A 17,364-nucleotide genomic window follows, 5' to 3' on the forward strand; every position below is an offset into this window, starting at 1 on the left:
CAAGTTCACTTGTCATAAACACTTCAATTATCACTGGATATTCTAAGGCCCAAATATTAGAGAAGCTTCACCAGCCTGGGCCTGATGCAAAGCCTTCTCTTGCTCTATGCCTCACTCAAAATAGCAGCTTAATGGGATACATAGCAAATAGACCTGACTAAATATGCTGTATGTTGACTACAAATACAAAAAAGATCCACATGTATGATGTGCCACATTTTAGTAATTGGAGGTGCAATGTGCTGCATCTTATCTTCTGCTTTGGAGAGGTAGGTAAACACACTCCAGATCCCTGGACGCTCAAATTTCCATGGGCTGGTGGGCTTCTGAATTTTCACGGTGTTTATCCCATATACTCTGGCATTCATGTTTGCTATGAAGACACTGTAGTTTTCACTGCTCCTTGCCCCACAGACTCAATCAGCACAACATCAATGAAACAAAGCAGTGACACATTCTGTATTAAAATTTTTTTACAGACTAAATTATGGATGCTTCAGTAGGTCCTTGCAAAGCAGCAGGAAAAAAAAAAGAACATTTTCCACATCAAAGGCAGGGTTAAAGGATCTATGTCGATTTGCTATGATTAGAGAAAGAGCCATAAAATAAACGGTATCAGAATACAAGAATGCATAAACACAAATCTAATGAGTTAGAAAATAGAGATTAAGGAGAGTAATAAATAAATAAGTAAATAAACTGAAAAGCCGGGTTTCTGAAAAATTAATATATAAAATATATATGTTTCTATGTAATTTAGATAAGAAAATATTTAAAGCTCAAAATTTGAAAAAGAATGAAGGAAGTAAAAAGGTAAGGAAAAGAAAAAAACCAAAATAATTTAAAAGAATAATAATAAAATAACTTTCTTAATCTGTTACTAATATATGTTTTAATCTGGGTGAAATAAATACTTTTTGGAAAACTATAACTTTCAACAATGACTGCAGAAATGATAGAAAATATAAACAGCCCAATTTTAGTAAAATAAATAGAAGAAAACTTCAACATTTTACTTTAATACAAAGCATCAGATTGCATGGGTAGTAAGTAAACAATGTTAAATATACTGTGTACAATGTTAAATACCATACATTTAGCCCTTTCCTCATGTGTTTAGTGTTTCCAATTAAATATGATACTGTTGCTTTTATTTTTATTGTATTAAAACAATACTACTTATGTTTTATCATTACATATTTTTGCCAAGAACAGATTTTGAATCTTAAAATGCTATTCCAGTATTAATGTAGATCTTCCATTTTTCACTTTAGATCTATGAATATGGTGAATTATATTAACACATTTCTTAATTCTAAAATATCTTGCATTCTTAGGTTTACCCCAATTTAGTCAAATTCTATTATTCTTTTAAGATGTTGCTGAATTCTATGGGCTAATGTTTGGGACTTTTGTTTACTACTTATAAACAAATTGGTCTGAAAATATCTTTTTGGACCAACATTTTTCATATTTTTAATTTTTCTTCAAATAGATTAGCAGCTTTCATTCTCATATAATCCAGAATAGTGCTGTCTACCTCTCTTAAGCCATGCTTCATTATAATCCTTTGGTTGCATTAGGTTCACACTCATCTATCTTATTAAGAAAAGTTAATGTTATTTTTCCAGATCACATCGTTAGTCATAGAATTTGATCTAAAACTTTCAATAAAAATAGCATACCCAGGGACTTCCTTGGTGGTGCAGTGATTAAGAATCCGCCTGCCAATGCAGGGGACACAGGTTCGATCCCTGGTCCGGGAAGATCCCACTAAGCCCATGCGCCACAACTACTGAGCCTGCGCTCTAGAGCCCGCGAGCCACAACTACTGAGCCCACGTGCCACAATTACTGAAGCCCGAGTCCTAGAGCCAGTGCTCCGCAACAAGAGAAGCCATCGCAATGAGAAGTTCGTGCACCGCAACGAAGAGTAGCCCCCGCTCGCCGCCAACTAGAGAAAGACTGTGCGCAGCAACGAAGACCCAACGCAGCCAAAAATTAAAAAAAAAAAAAAAAAAAAAAAAGGCATACCCAGGATTGGCTACAAAATTTGTAAGACCCAGTGTAAAATAAAAATGCCGGGCCCCTTGTTCTAAAATTATTAGAAATTTGAAGATGACAACAGCAGAGCATTACACCAAGCCTGAGGCTCTTCTGAGTGCAGGGCCTGTGCCATTTCCCAGGGTACAAGCCCGTGAAGCCAGCACTGGTAACCCTACACACCCCTGTCATAAATCCACAGGATGTAGCGCCAGAAGGGACTGGAAACTACCTTGATTTCACAGAAAGTTGAAATAAGGAAGTTACCGTAGGTCATGCTTGCACAAAGCGTTGCTGTTACATTAGGCTGGGGTGCCGGGCGCGCGGATGGTTGACCGCAGTCCTAAGGTTCTAGACATCACGCTTCTAAGCTTTACCCTGCCAGGTCTAATTTTGGTTTTGCCAGGTATATCCTCAGTTGCAACACATTGCTGATTGAACTGCTTGTACATGGGGAAGACTGTCCAATAGCCAGTCTGTTCTTATTGCTGCAATAACTTAGAAGATGTTTATATTCTCTTCTCCACTTGTGCTGTTAATACCATCAATCCCTTAGCTATTTTCATACCATATGGACCTCAGTTTCAGTACTAGCAATCTCTTTTAAAATGACTACATAGATGTTCTTGAGAACTAAGTAGTGTAACAATACCTACTTTGTCCTCTGAATTACTGTAAGGCACGACGACAGTTAAAGCCAGTAAATGTAAAAAGGCAGGTGTAAGGGTCTTAGGAGCAAGCTTAATAACCTTTCTTAACTCATGAGCTACAGAATGGAAGCCACTCCCAAAATGGCAAAATTAGGTTGTTTCAGCAAAAATGGCTGGTCCTGATAGACATTTTGCAAAGAATATGGTGGCTTATTACCAGTAAGCAAGTTTTTTGTTAACTAAGTTCTGCTTCCTGTTTATTATGCAGAACCATGGCATAAATGTCCACTTGCAGTCTCTGAGGACTGAAAGTCAAGATTTATGTCACTAAAGAACATTTACTTTAAACCCTCACATTTAACAATTCTATGCCTTCTGAATGAACTAGGCCCTCATTTTTACTTTAAGTGGTGTTAGGACATTTTGTCCTTGATGAATTATTGTCATTTGGGTTCTAAAATCATTTAAAAATCACTAAACATATGAAACTTCCTGTGAGAATTAACTAGCAATTACTCTTCTATTGAAAAAGAGAAATCGTGGTATAAACCCATTAAATACTCTTTCCAAATTCAAAAACAAGGACCAATGTTCTAAAGTACCTCATAGGTCTTCTTTCAATCTTCAGTGGAAATTATTTATGATATTCAAAATTTTTACAACAGTTTAGTTTTTGAGTTAACTTTTAAAATTACATTGCCTAAATTTTTTATTTAATATATAAGGGTCACAAAATACTATGATAAAATTATCTTTACCCATGTTTACAGAATTTAACTTGGACTAAATAATAGAAATGAATATACAGATTTCAAAATGGAGACAACATTTTCATCTTAGGTTTGAATGTAATTAGTACAAGCAAACACATTTCTTGTATCTGTAGATTACTGAAATGGCTGAACCTTAGAGATTAATGAAAACAAAGAAAGCCCCAAAGTAAAGTAAGTGCTTTGTCTCAATCATCACACATACTACTTTATATCTGAAAATTCAAAAACCACATGAAAAGGAAAGTTCTTACAATATTCTAACAATGATGTTGAATTGTGGGTAACAGAGATACAGGTGCTTTCCTTCTTGTTTTTTTTCTGTCTTATTAAAGTACCTGCTGTCATTTTTGTAGAATTTTGTACGGGCTAGAGAAGGCAGACCTTGTCCCCACAAGAGTGTTGCTTGGGGATGGGGGGGAACAGAGGTCCTTCTCTGCATTGCTGACATGTGGCAATACTGTAGGTGCTCCCTAGATAGGACAATTAGAGATGAGGCAGCAAAACTGCAGATGACCTGTGATCCATGAGGCAAGCTTTCTGTGTGTCTCCCTGTGTCTTCATGAAGTTATTAAATTCATGAAAACATGAGTGAGATTGGACTTTTAGCATGAAAATACTAGAGGAATCCAGATCTATGTATCAATCAGGATAAAGATGCAATAAATAAAACATTGCACACAGATGCAAAAGTGGAAATGAAGACCAAGAACCCAGAGGAAGCATGGGAGAAGGATGCTGAAGTCACAAAGGCTGGGAAATTGTGCATTTAGCTAACACTCCAGGGTAGCCTGCCTCAAACTGTGCCTGGATGCTATCCCCAAATCAGAGGTAGAGTGTGGAAACTATGTAAGATTGGCATCACAGGTTCTGAAAAGATACACTGTTCAAGAGCAGTTATTTCAGACAGAGAGTCTGATATGGGTTTACTAAAGAGATGGAATCCAGTAGGAAGGAAGGAAGAAAGCAAGGGAAGGAGGGAGGGAGGGAGGGCAGAGAGGGTAAGCAAGCTCCTCAGTGTCTCACCCCTGGTGGATGGTGAACTTGGATTCAATCTAGAACCCATGTGCTTCACAGTAAGCTTTTTGACTTGTTAAGAAAATACTTTGTAGAAAGGATGGCAAGAAAGGAATCTGGAAATCAGTGAATGGCACTGTCTTGGCTGATGTGTGTAGGCAGATGCAGACAGATGGAAGAAGATGTGACGCAGATGTGACTCAACTCCCTGATGCTGCAGCTTCCAGTGACTCTCGTGTTATAACCACATTTTCTACAATGAGTATTTATCGCTCAAGAAAGTAAGAAAAAAGAAATATAGGGGTTTTATTTTAAAACCATACATGTATGGCACATGAATTCATTTGAGTATTAACTTGTGATTTTTCTGAGTTTTTTCCTCCTTTCCCCTTAAATGGGGCCAGGACCTTTTGTTCCCCTTTGTCAGGCTTGTAACAAGAGTAATATGTGCTTATAAGCAATGAGCGATCCAAAAATGAAATTAAAAATAAAGTTCCATTCACAATAGCATAAAAAAAGAATACTTTTTAAAAATAAATGGAGATACATTCCATGCTCACAGATTGAAAGACTCAATACTGTTCAGATGGCATTCTCCTCAAATTGATCTGTAGTTTCAATTTAATCACTATCAAAATTTTTTATTTTTATTTTACTTTTTGCAGAAGTTAACAATCAAACTCAATAATTTATATGAAGATACAAAACATACAAAATGGCCAAAACAATTTGGAAAAAGATAAAGTTGGAGGACTTTCATTTACCAATTTCAGAAATTAGTGTAAGACTCCAGTTATCTAGATAGTAAATGTGGACATAGGGATGCATGTTAAAGAATTGAGAATCCAGAAAGAAATAATTACATTTATAGTCAATTTATTTTTGACAAAGGTGCCAAGAATATTCATTGGGGAAGGGACTGTCTGTTCAACAAATGGTGCTGGGACAACGGGATATCCATATGCAAAGAAGGTGAACTTAGACCTATATATACCTCACACTACCCACAAAATTAACTCAAAAATGGATCATGGATCTAAATGAAATAACTAAAATGATGAAACTTGCAGTAGAAAACATAGAGGAAAATCATTGAGTCCCTGAGTTAGGCAAATATTTCTTAGATATGACACTATAAACACAGTCCATACAATAAAATATAACCAGCTGGAACTCACCAAAGTTTGAAATTTAAAATTTTCATTTCAAAAATCACCATTAATATATACCTATGAGAACAGCCAAAATCCAGAACGCTGACAACACCAAATGCTGTAGAGGATGTGGAGCAACTTAATTCTCATTCATTGCAGGTGGGAATGCAAAATGGTGCAGACACTATGGAAGACAGTTTGGTGGTTTCTTACAAAACTAAACACATTTTTATCATACGATCCCACAATCGCTCCTTGATTTGCCCAAAGGATCTGAAAACTTATGCCCACATAAAAACTTGTACAGGAATGTTTATATTAGCTTTATTCATAATTTTCAAAATTTGGTAGCAACCAAGATGTGCTTCAGTGGTTGAAAGGATAAACTGTGGTACATCCAGACAATGGAATATTATTCAGCAAAAAAAAAAAAAGTTATCAAGCCATGAAAAGACATGAAGGAACCTTAAATGCATATTACTAAGTGAAGGAAGTCAGTGAGAAAAGGCCACATACTGTATGATTCCAACTATATGCCATTCTGGAAAAGGCAAAACTATGAAGGCCGTAAAAAAATCAGTGGTTGTCAGGGGGGTTACAGGGAAGGGAGGGATAAATAGGCAGACCACAGAGGATTTTTAGGACACTGAAAATACTCTGCATGATGCTATAATGGTGGATACATGTCATTATACCAGATATATATTTGTTCAAACCCATATAACGTACAACGCCAAGAGTGAATTCTGATGTAAACTATGGGCTTTTGGTGATTATAATGTGTCAATATAGGTCTATCAATTGTAACATATGTACTACTCTGGTGGGAAATGTTGAAAATGGGGGAGGCTAGGCATGTGGGGGCAGAGGGTAGATGGGAAATCTTTGTACCTTCTTCTCAATTTTGCTGTGAACCTAAAACTGCTCTGAAAAATAAATTCATTAAAGAAATGAGAAGATAAGCAATAGATTGGGAGAGAATATTTGCAAAATATTTATCTGATAAAGGACTTACAGCCAGAATTTACAAAGATCACTTACAACTCAGTAAAAAGATAAACAATCTAATCAATTAGATTAAAATGAACACCCTCATGCATTTCCTGTGGGAGTGTAAAATAGTGAAGTTACTTTGGAAAATTTCTTTAGCAATTTTTCAAGAAGATAAACGTAAAACTACCATATGATCCAACAATTCCACTGTTAGGTATTTACCCAATAAAAATAAAAATTTATGTCCACATAAGACTTACATACTACAAAGCTACAGTAATTAAACAGCGGGGTATTGGCACAAACACAGACATAAAGATAATGGAACAGAATAGAGAGCCCAAAAATAAGCCCACATACCTATGGCCAATTAATCTTCAACAAAGGAGGTAAGAATATACAATGGAGAAAAGACAGTCTCTTCAGCAAGTGGTGTTGGGAAAGCTGGACAGCTGCATGCAAATCAATGAAGTTAGAGCACTCCTTCACACCATACACAAACATAAACTCAAAATGGCTTAAGACAAATATAAGACAGGACACCATAAAACTCCTAGAATAGAACATAGGCAAAACATTCTTTGACATAAATCGTAGCAATATTTTCTTAGCTCAGTCTCCCATGGCAATAGAAATAAAAGCAAAAATAAACAAATGGGACCTAATCAAATTTATAAGATTTTGCACAGCAAAGGAAACCATAAGCAAAATGAAAAGACAACCTACGGATTGGGAGAAAATATTCACGAATGATAAGATTGACAGGGACTTAATTGCCAAAATATACAAACAGCTCATACAACTCAATAACAACAACAAAAAACCCCCCAAACAACCCAATCAAAAAATGGGCAGAAGACATAAATAGACATTCTCCAAATAAGAATACAGATGGCCAATAGGTACATGAAAAGATGCTCAACATCACTAATTATCAGAGAAATGCACATCAAAACAATACAATGAGGTATCATCTCACACCAGTCAGAATGGCCATCATTAAAAAGTCTACAAATAACAAATGCTAGAGAGGGTGTGGAGGGAACCCTCCTATACTGTTGGTGGGAATGTAAATTGGTGAAGCCACTATGGAAAACAGTATGGATGTTCCTTAAAAAACTGAAAATAGAGTTACCATATGATCCAACAATCTTACTCCCAGGCATATATCCAGAGAAAACTCCAATTAGAAAAGATACATGCACCCCAGTATTTATAGTAGCACTATTTACAACAGCCAAGACACGGAAGCAACCTAAACGTCCATTGACAGATGAATGGATAAAGAGGATGTGGTATATATAAATACAATGGAATACTACTCAGCCATAAAAAGAATGAAAAAATGTCATTTGCAGCAACATGGGTGGACCCAGAGGTTACCAAACTAAATGAAGTAAGTCAGATAGAGGACAAATATATGACATCACTTATATGTGGAATCTAAAATATGATACAAATGAACTTATTTACAAAACAGAAATAGACTCACAGACATAGAAAACAAACTATGGTTACCAAAGGGGAATGGGGGTGGGGAGGGATAAATTAGGAGTTTGGGATTAACAGATACAAACTACTATATATAAAATAGGTAAACAACAAGGTCCTACTGTAGAGCACAGGCTAATATATTCAATATCTTGTAATAACCTATAATGGAAAAGAATATGAAAGAATGTATATATATAAAACTGAATCACTTTGTTGTACACCAGAAACTAACACAACATTGTAAATCAACTATAATTCAACTGAAAAAAATTTAAAAAAAGACTTACATGTGAATGCTCATAGCAGTATTATTTTTAATAGCTCAAACCAGAAAGAAATGTTCATCACCTGGGAATGGACAGACAAAATGTGATACACTTATACACTAGAATAATATTCATCAATAAAAAAACAAACTACTGAAATATGCTACTGCATGGATGAACCTCAAAAACATTATGCTAAGTAAAAGAAACCATATAAAAAGAATATATATTGTACGATTTCATTTACATGAAATGTGCAAAAAAGGTAAATTTGTAGACAGAAAATATTAGATTAGTGGTTGCCTGGGGCTCAGGGTGGGAATGGGGATTTACTGTAAAGGGGTATGAGGGATGTTATTAGAAGGATGAAAGCATTCTAAAACTGATTTTTGATGATGGTTGCACCACGTACTAAAGTTACTAAAATCGATGAATTGTATACCTCAAGTGGGTGAATTTTATGATACATATTAATAAAATATAGCTCAAAAAATTTGGCAAGAAAAATAACATATGCATACCAGCTTAAGTAATTTGGATATTAATTGTTCTCTCTCAATAAAGAAATCGAAATCTATAGGTTTGCATGCAATTGGGTTTTTAGGATGAAATAGTAAAGGAGAGTCCATATCTGCATTATCAGTCAGCACAAAACTGATATATTGGAATACATTTGGTTTGTGAAATTTTACATCCTTTGTTTTTAATACTTTTTAAACTGGGAATAGTGTTTCTCTGTTCAGCAATGCTGATGATATCAGAATGGTAAATAAGTGAAAAATAACATGAAAGAAAATGTCATTTAAAGTCATTTCTGAATTACTGTTTAATATATTATTATTATATATTAAATATGTCAAATGTTTATAATTAATTTTCAAGCCTTTTATGTCCTCTTTTTTTTTAATCAATGGAATTCTAAACTTATTTTATTTTATTTTACATCTTTATTGGAGTATAATTGCTTTACAATGGTGTGTTAGTTTCTGCTTTATAACATCTAAACTTATTTTAGATGTCCTTTCTGCCTAGGAAGAAACTGATAATTTGTCAATAGTAAATAAATTAAAAACTGTATTTGACATTTGTTTTCTCACTTTCAAGTAAGACTATGAATAAAGGGAAAACGAGCTCATCTATCATATAGTAAAAAAGAGAAAGGATCATTGGTAAACGAAAATACTAGGCCCAGTAGTGATAAAATAAACGTAGAATATGGCGAGTCAAACCATGAAGACGGAGCTGGCTTCACGGGTATAAGACCTATGCAGCCACACTAGCCCACCTCAGAAGGGCCCACACTTGCCTTAATGCTCTGCTGTTGCCATCTTGATGTTCTTAATAATTTTTAGCAAGGCCCTCCCCCCTTTTTATTTTGCACTGGGCCCAGGAAATCAGGTCGCCAATACCGTATGCAGAAAATAATATCTGAAAAAAGGTAGCACTTTACCATATTAGTTGTACTTCAATTGCCCTCGTATGTTGAAATGTTTTCTCTTTGTATGCTTAGAGTTAGATAAATAGGGATAAGAATGTGTGCCTTTCCGTGACTGTACTCAAACAGCTGAAAGAATTCATGGAACCTTCCAACTCAGAATAATCATTTTGTTCAATGTACTTAATTCTCTGCAGATATTCCCCTAGAGTAAACAGTTTCTTATTAAAAGATTTAGAGAAGGTCAGACTGGTACCCACCCAGTACTACCTCTGTTTTGCCAGCGAGCTCTCATGGGCCTGACACACCACGAGCATCTTTGCTGATTGAGAGAAGAACAGCTGTCCAGAGGGCTCACGCCCAGAGGCTACTCCACTCACAGGTGACACTGTGATAGAGGAGACAAAGGAGGAAGAAGTGCCAGATGGATAAACGGTACTTATTTTGGAACTGAAAACCGTAAATTATGCTGTATTAAACACACTTGTGAGAGCAAGCTGGTGTCATCTGCTCATGACGGTTTAGCTGCTGTAGGATTACATGAAGTCTATCAAAAGATTTTTGTAAATGCGTAAAACATTTTCTGGACAGTATATATTTTCTAGGGACTAAAAATGTATTTTCTTTCAGCTTCATATAAATACTCTTTCTCTCTTTTTTTTTTTGGCTGTGCTGCGAAGCTTTCAGGGTTCTTAATTCTCTGATCAGGGACTGAACGCGGGCCCTTGGCCGTGAAAGCGCAGAGTCCTAACCACTGGACCACCGGGGAATTCCCTCTTTCTCTCGTTTTCTATCTTTTCTCATCATTGAAATCCTTACCCATCCATCTTTCACCCCTTCTGAAGGAATCTACAGTTGTGAGACCTCTGCATCCCCTTTATACTAACACACAAACACACACTCACACATCACCCCTGATTAACTGACAGAGGCTGCCTCAGTGCTGAGACGAGTACTGTTAGCTGCACCCTTGTCAGCAGGAAAGTGACTTGTGATTGATTAGCGCTGTCTCAGCACAGGGAAGATGCTGAGATGGTGAGGCTGGGGACACAGGGAAGGGAGGTTTAGGAAAGGGGCGTGTTATGCATTTGGCTGATCTTAAAGAAGGAGCTGTTATACTGCTACCGACCAGCCTAAGGGCCCGAATGTTTGCAATTCCTTTTCATTTTTGCAGACGCTTGTGTTTGAGAAACACTGATTTAATAAATGACGCTAGTTTACATTCACTTACAACTTGTTTGATGTTACAGAGTGTGAAAGCTGGAAATAAAGCTAGAACCTGGACTGAAATCTTGAGCGGTGCAGAGAGTGACTGAAGCATTGTCAACTGGATGAATACTGAGGACTCCATATTTTTCTCCCAAAGCTTTTTTTTTCCCCTGGAGGGCCCTTGTTCATGGAATAATAGTATTCATTCTTAAAGCCTAGCTAAGAAGTCATCTTTTTCAGTAAGTTGTCCTGTCTTTTCCAACACAGGTCACTGCTCTCTTACCTCTGTTTTGTTTTTGATCTTTTCACTGTCAATAATAATGTGCTTATTTTCAAGACTGGCTTCTCTTCTAAGTGGTGAGCCTCACTGATGGACCTAAACAAGGTTCAAGAAGACATTCTTTTCAAAAGACTTATTAGGGAGGGGCCTGTAATTTGGTCTCTCAACATGAACCCCAAAGGCTTTTTTATATTGCTGTCCATATGACTTTATCTTACATGTAACAGGACATTAACAAGAAGTGTTAAATCATCAGCAATGTGCAGCCGAGACGGAAGGAAATACTTAGACCCATCGATACCATTCTCAATGCACCTCCTCCAAATACCACACAATGTCTTCAATTTGATACGAGTTACTAATCATTTCTGAAGGAACTTGCACTGGTTTCCTGTAACAAGTACCACAAACTGGATGGCTCAGCACAACAGAAACGTATTGTCTAACAATTCCAGTGGCTAGAGGTTCAAAATCAAGGTGTCAGCAGGGCCAGGTTTCCTCTGAAACCTATAGAGGATAAGCCTTTCTTATCTCTTCCTACCTTCTGGTGGTGTGCGGGCAACCTTTCCTATTCCCTGGCTTGTAGATGCATCTCTCCAATCCTTCATCTTCACATGGCCAGCTTCTTATAAGAACACAGTCGTACTGGATGAGGGACCCCCTCTACTCCAGTATGACCTCATCTTACTGCAATTAATTACATCTGCAAGACCCTATTTCCAAACAAGGACACATTCTGAAGTAGCGGAGGTTAAGACTTCAACATATTTTGGTGAGGACACAATTTAACCCATAACTGACTTATTCTTCAGTGATTTTATTTATATTATGTGTAGACATATTTCTAAAATACTTCCTACTTGCAGCAATGATAATGCCTTAAATTCCAAGTTGAAGATTTTTAATATTGATTAAAACCTCTAACTTGACCATATGAGTTAATTATAGAAATTTTCATTTTATTTTTTCCTGATTTTAAAACATGGCTGGACTTTACTAAGGTAACAAATGTAATATGCACGTTTACACATTAGAATAATTTAGTGTACATTTCAATGATTACATATTGTTTTCAATTCTTTCTGAGTAAAGTCCCTTATAAAATAAAACCAGCTTTACTGATGTCACTAGCAGATTTAGTCTGGGTAACATTTAACCATCATGTAATGAAGAAAACAATAAAATATTCCATAAGCTGTTAATAAAATAAAAATGAATGTTCTGAATAGTTTAAAATCTACTCATAAGTCGTATTTCAATCATTTGGATACAGCATTTCTTTGCCTATATTATCTAAATAATTACTTCAGTTTTCTACTTTATGTTTTGCCTATATTTATAGCACATTTTTTCCCAACAAAATTCTAGTAGAAAACGGTGTGTTTTACTTTACTTTTGCAGGACTTTTCTTTTTTTTTTTTTTTTAGTATCTTTATTGGAGTATAATTGCTTTACAATGGTGTGTTAGTTTCTGCTGTATAACAAAGTGAATCAGCTATACATATACATATATCTCCATATCTCCTCCCTCTTGCATCTCCCTCCCACCCTCCCTATCCCACCCCTCTAGGTGGTCACAAAGCACTGAGCTGATCTCCTTGTGCTACGCGGCTGCTTCCCACTAGCTATCTATTTTACGTTTGGTAGTGTATATATGTCCATGCCACTCTCTCACTTTGTCCCAGCTTGCCCTTCCCCCTCCCCGTGTCCTCAAGTCCATTCTCTATGTCTGCATCTTTATTCCTGCCCTGCCACTAGGTTCATCAGTACCATTTTTTTAGATTCCATATATGTGTGTTAGCATACGGTATTTATTTTTCTCTTTCTGACTTACTTCACTCTGTAGGACAGACTCTAGGTCCATCCACCTCACTACAAACAACTCAATTTCATTCCTTTTTATGGCTGAGTAATATTCCATTGTATATATGTACCACATCGTTTATATCCATTCATCTGTCGATGGACATTTAGGTTGCTTCTATGTCCTGGCTATTGTAAATAGAGCTTCAATGAACATTGTGGTACATGACTCTTTTTGAATTATGGTTTTCTCAGGGTATATGCCCAGTAGTGAGACTGCTCGGTCATATGGTAGTTCTATTTTTAGTTTTTTAAGGAACCTCCATACTGTTCTCCACAGTGGCTGTATCAATTTACATTCCCACCAACAGTGCAAGAGGGTTCCATTTTCTCCACACCCTCTCCAGCATTTATTGTTTCTAGATTTTTTGATGATGGCCATTCTGACTGGTGTGAAGTGATATGTCATTGTGGTTTTGATTTGTATTTCTCTAATGATTAGTGATGGTGAGCATCTTTTCTGCAAGACTTTTAAGCATAAGGAATGCTAAAACTCAAAAAGCAGTCATCAGCAAAATACCTAAACCATATCGACTTGACTGCTTCTGTAATTAATAGCCATGCTGGCAATCGATGAAGCCTAGATACTCAGCTAGAAATCAATGGAAGGGCTGATGATAATGTGCCATTCATTCTCTCACCAAGACAAAAATGAAAAATATGACAGTCAAACTGTCCCACAATGCATAGCACCTGTGCAATTCTGCTAGCTTCATGTAGGAAAAAAGTGTGAGTTGTAATTTAAGACTAGAGAAGCCAACTCTAACAATGGAAGCAAGTGTGACTGTGATACATTCTTAGGCCTAGGTACATCCTTTGGGCTAACACATTCATTAGTAAGGAAACTAAATGGAAAGTGTAAACTGAGCCCCAGATTTAAGCATGAATCAAAAGGAATTACCATCCATTTCATAAACAGTACTTTAATCCAGTGGATAAAGTTTGCTTAAAGGGTGTTTTTATTAGTAGTATGTTATTATAGATTAGAGCGCTTCAGGCTCTGAATCGAAATGACCTGTAGTAATGATCATTATCAAATTTTAATTATGGTGACAATGATGAGAGCTAGCACTTGGTGGGTTCCAGTGTTAGTGATTTAAGACCAGTACCTGAAAGTTTCATCACTTCTATTTTAAATGCTACTGAATGCAAGCAAATCCTCTTCCTGTTACTATGCTTTGTTTCGTACGAATCTGGCCACAGATTGGATGAAAGATAATCAACTACCCAAATACACCAGCTACAAGCCAATCATCACTCTACAAGCTACCCCAGAAAATCTGCATTCACTAAGGTATTCAATACTTGATGGAGACTGACTGATCCAATCAACGGCTCATCCCCAAAAGACAGTTTTACTTTGGAGGAAATGGAAACACTTGATGGTGACCAGAAGACTAGAGCTAACAAAAACAAACAGAATAATATCATGGCTCAATATTATGGCAGAGCACTACTGCTGGAAGCAGAAGACAACTTCTGCTGAGGTGAAACACATCTTTTCCCCATAATGGTCATACATGCACTGCATCCAGAGAAATTCGGTTTAACTGAGGCTTGTCTGTGCCGCTATTAAGTTAGTTTCCTATCTTCTAGTTATTCTTCATATGGCCTTAAAATAGACTTGATCAACTGAAGTTCAGCGCATCTCTGGTCTTTAAAATTGATACCTGATGGTACTATTTAAAGAAGTTACATCATCTCACCATCATTACTAACTTTGGTATAGCAAATTCTTTTTGACTATGGAAGGTGAATTGCAAGAAGTCTTAAATTGCAAGAAGTCTTAAAATAAAAGTATTTTCCTAATTTCCATGTTTCCATTTAACTTTGCCCACCACAGTATTTGTATTTAAAAGTTCTAACACACGTGGTAGTAAGAAATAAAAAACACTGGAAAAGTTACATTCTGAAAAGAACATGTCCATTTCTGAATAAATACATTTAATTACAAATCCATAATTGAGTATTATTAAGAAGAGTAAGTTCAGGATCTATTTGGCAAAGTTTTACTTCCACTTAAAATTATATTTTATCAAAATTTTGTCTTTCAAAAATATACATTGTCTTTATATATTGAGAGTTTTTGACTAGATACTTTCTATATAAGATCATCTCAAGTATCCCATCACTAGCAAAGGGATTATATTACCATTAAGTTTATAATGTAAAATGGCACTATTTGACTTACCTAATTCCTAGGCCCTGAGCAAATTAATGGGTCACCCAATATTTAGGGCATACTGTATAGTGGTTTAAAATATACTGAACAGGTAATTTGACCTGGATTCCATCTTTTGCTCTAGCAAAATTAGTTGTAGGTTTTTGGTTAAGTTACCAAATTAAAATGAAGAACGGGAAGTCCCAGAGATGTTAAACAACTTTGATTAGATTACTGCTAAAATTTCTAACATTATTTAAAGCCTCTGATTCTATGGTATAAATTGGTGTACTATAATACATAAAATAGTATTCTCACTTTATTAGTTTAGTGTTTGGCTACGATTTAATGTTTCATTATCCAAGCAAACATTATTAATCAATCTACAAAAACGAAAGGCAATGGATTTAAAATGTAATCACAGATTAAAAGATGAAGTCTTATCATCATTCTCTGATACAAGTATGGTTTTAATGAATCTCACAAGATTTTCAAGTTGTCTACTGTGATGTGTGACATAATTGCCATAGATATATTATGGTGTCATTCTTCACGTCTATTCCTTTTAAATATAATAATACATACAGTTCAGTCTCTGCAGAATGTAAGGTATATATAGCAGGTGTGTTAACAGGGTGCTTCTGTTCAGAACATCTTGGCACTGTCTTAGTATTCATTCCATTTTACGTAAAAATAGTGACTTTCTCAAATGCAATTTAAAATCTAAATATAAAATCAGTTACAGTAACACCCCAAGTAACCATGTCTTTTCCTTTAGGTATCACACACCGTTATGGTGCATACCTGCTCCCTTCCTATCACTTATACTCTTTCTCAACTGAAGCATTTTATAAATGATTCATGTAATTACAGCTTAGTTAGTGATTTGGTGAGGTCACTAGAAGGGAGAAGATTTAAAATTGTTTTATTTTTACAGAAATTCAGTATCAAATAAAATCATCAAAAATTATACCTTTTAGCATTCAAATTTTTCAATACTACTTTATTTTATATTAATGGTTCATTAAATTATCATCTTCCCCCAAATATAATATCAAGTTAAATTTACTATTATTGTGGTAAAAATGTTGGGGTCCCAGTTATCAAATGTGAAACAGTCATCTATTGTTTTATTCCTTGAATTCATTAACTGTTATTTAATCTCAAAGCAAAGCCAGCCACGTAAGGTTCTTATTCAGTTTGAAAAGGCACATTTGAATTACAATACTGGAATGTTATCCATCTAATATTTCAGCTGGATCTTGCAAAACTTATCTCACATAGTAACAATGAAGAGCTGTAGAATGTCTTTGGGATCTTAACAATATTATTATAACATTAAAAAAGTCATTGTACCCAACTTCTTCATGATTTAGGAATGTGGAAATGATTAGTACCTCAAGTAAATCTGTAAGTATCCTGGATGTCTGGGACGCTCTGCAGTTTCCTACGGAGGCTCAGGAGACAACACCTTCTCCTGTGAGGAAAACATTCCTCACAGAATCAGGATCCTGGGTTGAAATCCCTTAATATGCTGTGAGGCTTGTAGGACTCTCTTTCTTTCTTTCTCACGTATAAGGACAATAATATCTGCTTTGACCATTTCCCACAGGTACTGCCAAAATGAAATGAAATATTAGATACCAAATAAATTTGAAAAATATGGAAATGAGATGCATGTTCAAAGCTCAAAGTTTGATATATGGAGTAAAGTTCAGATACCAATATGATTTAAAGAGGTATTTTCAGAATAAAAATTACTTTATTGAGGATAAAATTAAGCAAACATTCCGAAATAAATTAAAGTGAATAATCAGAACATTGGCTTACATTACTGTGTTTGCATCATTAATATTAATGGTTATTTTTACCTCTGGAGACCTTGAAAGTAAGTCCAATGCTTTTCAGAAACTCATGTGGTCAATATTGATGGAGTTCTTGGCATGGGGCCACCTTGTTTATGACAATCACAAGTCAATGACTCACACAGGAGTAAATTTGCTGTTGAAGATGGTGTTTTTACTTCCTCA

This window comes from Monodon monoceros, unplaced genomic scaffold (genome assembly GCF_005190385.1).
Source record: "Monodon monoceros isolate NGI ecotype Baffin Bay Population unplaced genomic scaffold, NGI_Narwhal_1 Super_Scaffold_8, whole genome shotgun sequence".
In the NCBI taxonomy this organism is placed as follows: Eukaryota; Metazoa; Chordata; class Mammalia; order Artiodactyla; family Monodontidae; genus Monodon; species Monodon monoceros.